The following is a 7,090-nucleotide window of genomic DNA, read 5'->3' as shown; positions in this document are numbered from 1 at the left end:
ATTCACCAAAATTGAACAAATTAAGATTTTAAAAATGTATGTGTTTTAATTTCAGCTGCCATGTTCAGATGATGGGATCCATGCTGCCTTGTATCAGCAGTTCAGACTGGTGGTCTAACGGTGTTGTGGGGTAGTTTCTTGGCACACTTTGGGTCCCTCAGTGCCACAGCCTAACTGCGTGTTGTTAGTGGCCATGTCCACCCCTTCATGACCACAGGGTACCCATCCTCTGATGACTGCTTCCAGCAGGATAATGCTCCGTATCACAAAACTGAAATCATCTCAAAGAGGTTTCTTGACCGTGACAGTGAGTTCGGTGTACTCGAATGGCCCAAACAACAGTAGGGGTGGGTGATATACCCACAAAATTTTATCAAGATATTTCAAAAAACATTTGTAATAATGATATTTGTGACAATATAGAAAAAAAACTGAAGGAACTTTTTATGGATGCTTGCACCTTTCAGGCAGCAGCATTTGTACGTGTAAGTAAATAAAGGGCGTTTTTCCATCCTTGTTTTCCAATGAGCCACTGTCTCTGATGACAGACTGCCTAATTTGAAGTGTGAATCCATTGAAATAAGGTGCAGCCAGCACAGCATACAATGGTACAAGTCACGCTTAAGTAAAAAGGTAGCCTAGGCAGCGTTTTCCCTGGAAATTTAACACTTTAGTTTAACAATAACTAGAAAAACGTAAGCTTGTAACTCGTCAGGAGCTGCACCATACTGTCACAGATAATAACGCAGAAATATATTTTCTACCTGAAACGTGTTATCTTGGGTTGAGTTTTTTTTAACCAGCTGCATACAGCCCTGCTTTTCCACCATGTAACTCCATCAGTAATTTCCATCCACCGTTTGCTCTTCCTGTCGTATGGAGCGCAGCTTGTGATGCTTGGTCGAGCCATTTGATTACTTTTGGGTCACACATCACCAGCTGCTAGTATCTCATCCTTTGCAACCTGGTTGTACTCGACAGTGTTTTTGCCTCAAGCGGTGAAACGACTTTGTTGCTTCCACCTTTAGCGAGAACAGGGTTCTGACTGTGCTTTGTTGGAGGTTGTTGAAGTCGCTCCCTCTTTAGGTACTAAAATGTCATCAGAGACTGACACCTGTGTTTTACTGCCAAGCATTAATGTAAACCCATGGTGTTGCTATAGCAATGATATTGCGATATGGTACTTTTATGTCACAGAAGAATTTTATTTTATTATGGACCCTGTGATATGGCAACAACAGTCTGGGATAGTAAGCTGTTGGTAAATATTTGTACATGAGGAATATTTCCAGCACCTTTATGAAAAATTAAGACAGTTCTGAACTCAAGAGGGAGTACAACCTGGTACTAGCAAGGTGTACCCAGTAACATGGTTGGTGAGTGTATCTTAGCTAAACCTACAGATGGATCGTTTACTTAGAAAGAACGAATATTTAAACGGTCAAATAGTTGGGTTAGGATGCAGTTCAAACAACCCTTTATTTGTTTTAAGATTTTAAAATGGCTAGGTGTTTCTTTTTATCCAGCTGTTTTATATTTTAATATTTGCTACTAGCTATACACTTAGCTAACGGATGCATCTTTGTAGGTAAGGATTTTTTTGTTGTTGTTGAGAGTTTAACACTTTGATTTTCATTTTTAAAATAATTTTTAGCTATATTGGATATACCAACATCTATCTATCCAGTACTGTATATTTGCCTAACACTAGGTAACATAAATGTTTATCCAGACTATTAGTTAACAGTTAGCTGTAGCTTTAGCTAGCTTTTTCTACCTTTTGTTGTTCTAGGTTTTTTTTTCAGGTACTTTTATTAGTAAGCTGTTTTATTCCTTTTTGCACAACTTTTAATTATCTAAGTTCTTTATTACTCTTAACATTTCTGCTCAAAGCTATGGAGGCTTGTGTCCACCACTGGGACCCCCCAAAAAAGACTTTATAGTATAAATAGTTATATATAGTTTAGCGATACTGATATATAGCTATGTACTTCTCAACCACACTTCACAGAAGAGACCACATTTGATGGAGGTGTTAGTATGATGAAGAATGCGAATATGGGTTTTATCACCTTCAGGGTGAGTGAATGGCTCCTCCAAAGGTGTTTGCTGGTTCTTGCTCTGTCAGCTTTCAGCAGCCATCCATCTCCCCCGTGGCACCCTTTTGTTTTCCACTCAGCTAAGATGTGCCTCTTGCCTTCTGTGAGGAAATGAAAGCCGTGTGACCTTCCCACTTCTTATCGTCTTCATGTGAATCACTCTATAGTCTAAAACTCAAGCCACATGCGTCAAGGACCACTATGTTAAGCGGAGGGGAATAAAACTCGTGGGGCTTCATGTGGCAAAAAGGATTCTGCGTATGTGTCTGAAGTGAGGGAAAGTTCAAGAAAAGGCCATGATAGGAGATGGCAAACATCTCATGTGAAAGCTGTTTCTGATCAGTGAGATTGATTGCCCTTTGTGAACTCAGATTGATGGCTTTACTCTTCAGTCTTGCGCTTAACCTCTCCTATAGGTCTCACCTTTAAGTCCTAACTCATCATAACTACTCCACACTTCTGAACCCACTGGTATGAATCTTTACCCTGAGCTGAAATGCGTATGCACCCACAGTCACCTTGTCACTAACAAAGAACACACAGGCTTCATAGCGACCACCGGGCATTTTTGAGGTTTGATTCAATCAGACAAAGTTTGTAGAACTTTGAGGATTTAGAGAAACTACCAAACAACAGCAATTTAAAACATGCACAGGGTTATTTTTACCACGCCTCAAAAAGGCTTCTAGTTTTGTCTGTTTTCTCTCTTTTTCATAATTACAGTAAGGTTTGGACTTTATATTTGTATTGTGGCCATAGATGTTTACCCTAACTGGATGTTTATCCTTCTTCTTCTACATTTAAATTACAGTTTGCCGAGCAATTGCCTGAATTAGCTGTTTTCATAAATGTCTACAAAGCAAATGAGCAGTAAACACAGAATATTCCAGTAAACAATGACACACATGGAAGGTTCTGCACTGAGAGCAGAAAGCAAAGGTAAAGCCTTCTTCAGTCTTTTTTTTTTTTTACTTTTTGGAGGGGTTGCATGAATGCGTATCCCCTCACAGCAGGTCTAAGGATTAAAGCACCCCCTCCTGATCCCCTGTGGCCCTCCTCCCTGAACCTACACCCACTCCTTTAGCCTGCTTTGGAACGACAGCCTGTCAGAACTATTGATTATACTGCAAAAACATGACCACTCACGTTTAGTACTGACCCCATGAGCACATTTGTGGGGGGACGGGGTGTGCTCAAATTGTGACAATATGGAGGGTAGTAAAGTGTATGTATGCGTGTGTTTGTGTGTGTGTGCCCACTTAGAAATCTGAGCATGGGGCATATGGTTATGATTTAACCAGCATCTGGATGCAATACAACAAGGTTTACAATACAAAGCATAAACTGTGTGCGTTTGAGGGAAAGGGTGTAGTATTGAAAGTAATCAGATTACAGAAATGAGGAAACTAACCTTGGGCTTATACCATCACCCATCAACCAAAATCGTACCCAGAATGGAAGAAATAACCGTGAACACACACTCGCTCTCTCAGATCTGTATTACTGTGTTTTGAGCGCCCTCTAGTGTGCAAAAACTTGGTTTATTCGATTTTTATTCTAATGCTGAGAGGGAAATAATTCATGCTTTAAATTCTCGTTTATTTGCGAATCACGCGTTCAACCCTGATCATTCGGTAAACATGAAAGCATGAAATGCGTCCTGACTCTGCTTATCAGATAAGGGTTGAAGCTGCTGTCTGTGCAGGTTTGGGCTGAGCCTCGCAGACAGTGTCTCAGCATATTCTGACCCAATATCACTCCTACTCTTTACAATCGGAAAATCTGATTGTAAACACGGCGTGCAGTCTGCGCCACTGTCTCGGCTGGGGACGTCACGCAGAGGCGGAGAGAGGACTGGTTATTAGCAGTGATCTGAAGTCATGATAAATACATTCTGATTCCGAATCTGTTCTGTGGTCGTCCATCCGGACAGTTTTGTTATTCTCGAGTTTTAAAGGTTGGGCGTTCAACAGCTTATCGCAAAGAAAGAGGAGCAGCTCTCTTGCAAGGTAACTTTGAGGCAGGCTCACCATTACTCACCCGCGCTGCTTTGTCGCCGCCTGGTGGCCATGGCGGACTCTGACACCCTAAAGGAAAAGCAGAGTCATGTTTCAGTGGGTCGAGTTTCGGCCTGAGAGGATGCAGAGGAGGCGCCTGCTCTCTCAAAATGAAGTCCACCTCTCACATCGGTGTATTGTGCAACTATCGCCTCTGTAAACATAGTTTCTGATAGGATTTGAACTATTTTTCGAGTAGGTCGAATGTGTACTTGTCTTTAAACAATAATGGTCCTTTACTCTCTCTTCCCCCCCTCCTAGGCTACACTACATTATTCACTGCGTTAAAGCAAACAAAAGAAAACAAAGAGCACATTAAAAACAACAGCAGTAAGAGCCACACCTACATAAATAACACACATGACCACACCTCAATGCCTGGCAGTACAACAAAAAGAAAACCACACGAGACAAAAAAGCTATACCAATGAGTCCTGCGGCATTAAACTTTTAGTTTAAGAAGTAGAAAAAGAAAAAAATGCATTTAGAGAATCGTGTGCTTTTTAAGCACCGAGAACAATTCTTTGAGATACAGGGTTCAGTAAAGACAGAGCGTTAGTGCCTCTGAATCAGCATGCGCTTACGTTTAAGAGACGCAGCCCTCTTGGAGTTGTAGTAATTATGATAGAAGTGATGGATGAAGTCATGCACTGTTGTTATAGCGCAGGCAGGTGGTCAGGGTGGAGGAACGGGTCAGCAAAACGCTGATAGATGCTCTTCTTTTTAGGCAAAATATGATATTTTCTCTTGTTGTCTGGATTTAACCCAGCCATGAGCCTACAATGTGATTCGTAAGAGTCTTAAAGGATTTGGTAAACTTTGTCCTGCTGATGTAAGCTTGTCTTTCATTTTTAAGGGGAAGATTTTTGTATGGGCCCCTAAGTGGGAATTCCTGATGTGTCTGCCTGATATTTACAGATTGCTTTGACAAGCTGTATAAAAGTAATAGCAGGTGAACAGCGCTGAAGTCGGGCGTGATTTAAGATGAAAGGCCTTTTTGGTACACCGTAGGGAAAATGCCTCCATCTGAGGCAGCCCTACTACTCACACAAACAAGCAAGCTCGCCTCCTTCTCATCACCGTACAGGGTGTACAAGGTGGCAACAAATAGCTTGACTCCATCGTGCTCTACATTCCTGGGTTACTATATTGTTAGACTGACGAAATCTATCTTTGCGCGGTTACGCAACAGATAACTAAAAACAATCTTCGCTGTTCTAACCCAGATATGTGATAGTTATACAATGCAGACAGCAGGTTCTCTCTCTCCTTGAAATCAAAAGGTAAATTTCTATCATCTGGCCCTCGTGACATCACGCATAATTATGGTAAATGGTAAATGGACTGGTTCTTATATAGCGCTTTTCTACTCTTCTGAGCACTCAAAGCGCTTTACACAACTTGTGCATTCACCCATTCACACAAGCACATCTCTCTAAGTGCTTTCTAGATAACATTCACACACATTCATACTCCGATGGATGCATCGGAGAGCAATTTGGGGTTAGTATCTTGCCCAAGGATATTTGGCATGCAGACTGGGGAAGCCAGGAATCGAACCACCAACCTTCCGATCAGTAGATGACCTGCTCTACCTCCTGAGCTACAGCCACCCACTATTATTAATCCACTACTTTGAGGAAACACAGAATGCTATGATTTACACTGACCTCTGCCAGCTGCCTGTGTGACTGTGGTCAATTGAGTGAGTGATTGTAGCAGCTTAATCCCGGATGATCTCTGGCTCTGAAAGCCACTACAGCAAACGCAGGGAGGACTGCACTTTAGGAACAGTGCCTGACTGCCACGGCAGCTGGAAGATGAAGGGGCAGAGATGGTTAAACAGATGGATGAATGAGCTGGAAGTTAATCATTGAGCTAGACATCTGAGATACTGATGCACTTTTTTGTGGTTTTAATAATCCACATTTAACCCACTGCTGAATACGGCAAAAGAGCAGATCCAAGCAAACATTTTCACCAACTTGGAAACATGAATCACAGCTGATCTGATTGTTTTCCTATCAAATTTAAAATAAAAGGAAAAGATATAGATATCAAATCTAAATAACGGCCTGCAGATATTTCACAGCGTCAGGGAGTCGCTTAATTATTTTCACATTTGATGCGAATTTCATTTTTGTTTCCGATATTGGCTTTTAAGCTGGGACTTAACAGCCATGCACGGAGGAGATTAGAAGGTGGATTTCTTTGCGCAAACTGTCGAAAAGCTGATGGAGAGAACTAATCCTCTCTATCTGCATCATCATTCTTTAAAACTGCACGCTTTCTGTCTGTCTGTATTTCTCTTTTCAGCAGTTCAATTTCATTTTAGTGCACAAAAGATGACCTGCCCTTTTTTATGTTTAATTTTTTATGAACAGGGCACCAGTAGCCGCTGATTTTTCTTTCCCCTCCAGTGAAAGAGGGTTTCACACATTGTGCTCTCCTTTATGGTTTTGTGTGAAAAACTGTCGCAGGAGGTTTGGCTCGCGCATTAACCCAGACCCCGACAATATCACGCTCAGCAGTGGCCTGAAGCCGGTGCCAGGCTTTGAGAGGATGCCACCCTCGCTTTGTTTGAGGGACCGAGGGCTCGAAGGCAGCAAGGGTGCTGGTTATGATGACAGCGCCGCTGCAGATCAACTGATCAATTATAGCCATGCAGGTATGAAAAACAAAAAAAAAGTCATTATTAATTTGTATCTGAAGAAAAAGGTCAGCGAGCTGAACTCTCACAGCCGCCGCTGATTATAGTCACAGAAGAACAGACACTTCATCCGGGCGCGCTCTTAATCTGAGCAAATGTAAGCTGGTGGTGCTTCGACACAAATCCCCCCACTGTCCTTCCTTTGAGAGATAAAGAGAGAAAGATACTGATTGCTTTTCCTATCCATTTTTACTCAAAGACGCACCTCACATCAGCAGGAGTCA

The sequence above is a fragment of the Neolamprologus brichardi genome, chromosome 10 (genome assembly GCF_056152115.1).
Source record: "Neolamprologus brichardi isolate AB-2024 chromosome 10, ASM5615211v1, whole genome shotgun sequence".
Classification (NCBI taxonomy): domain Eukaryota; kingdom Metazoa; phylum Chordata; class Actinopteri; order Cichliformes; family Cichlidae; genus Neolamprologus; species Neolamprologus brichardi.
The sequence above is the reverse complement of the archived record's forward strand: the minus strand, read 5'-3'. Positions refer to the sequence as shown.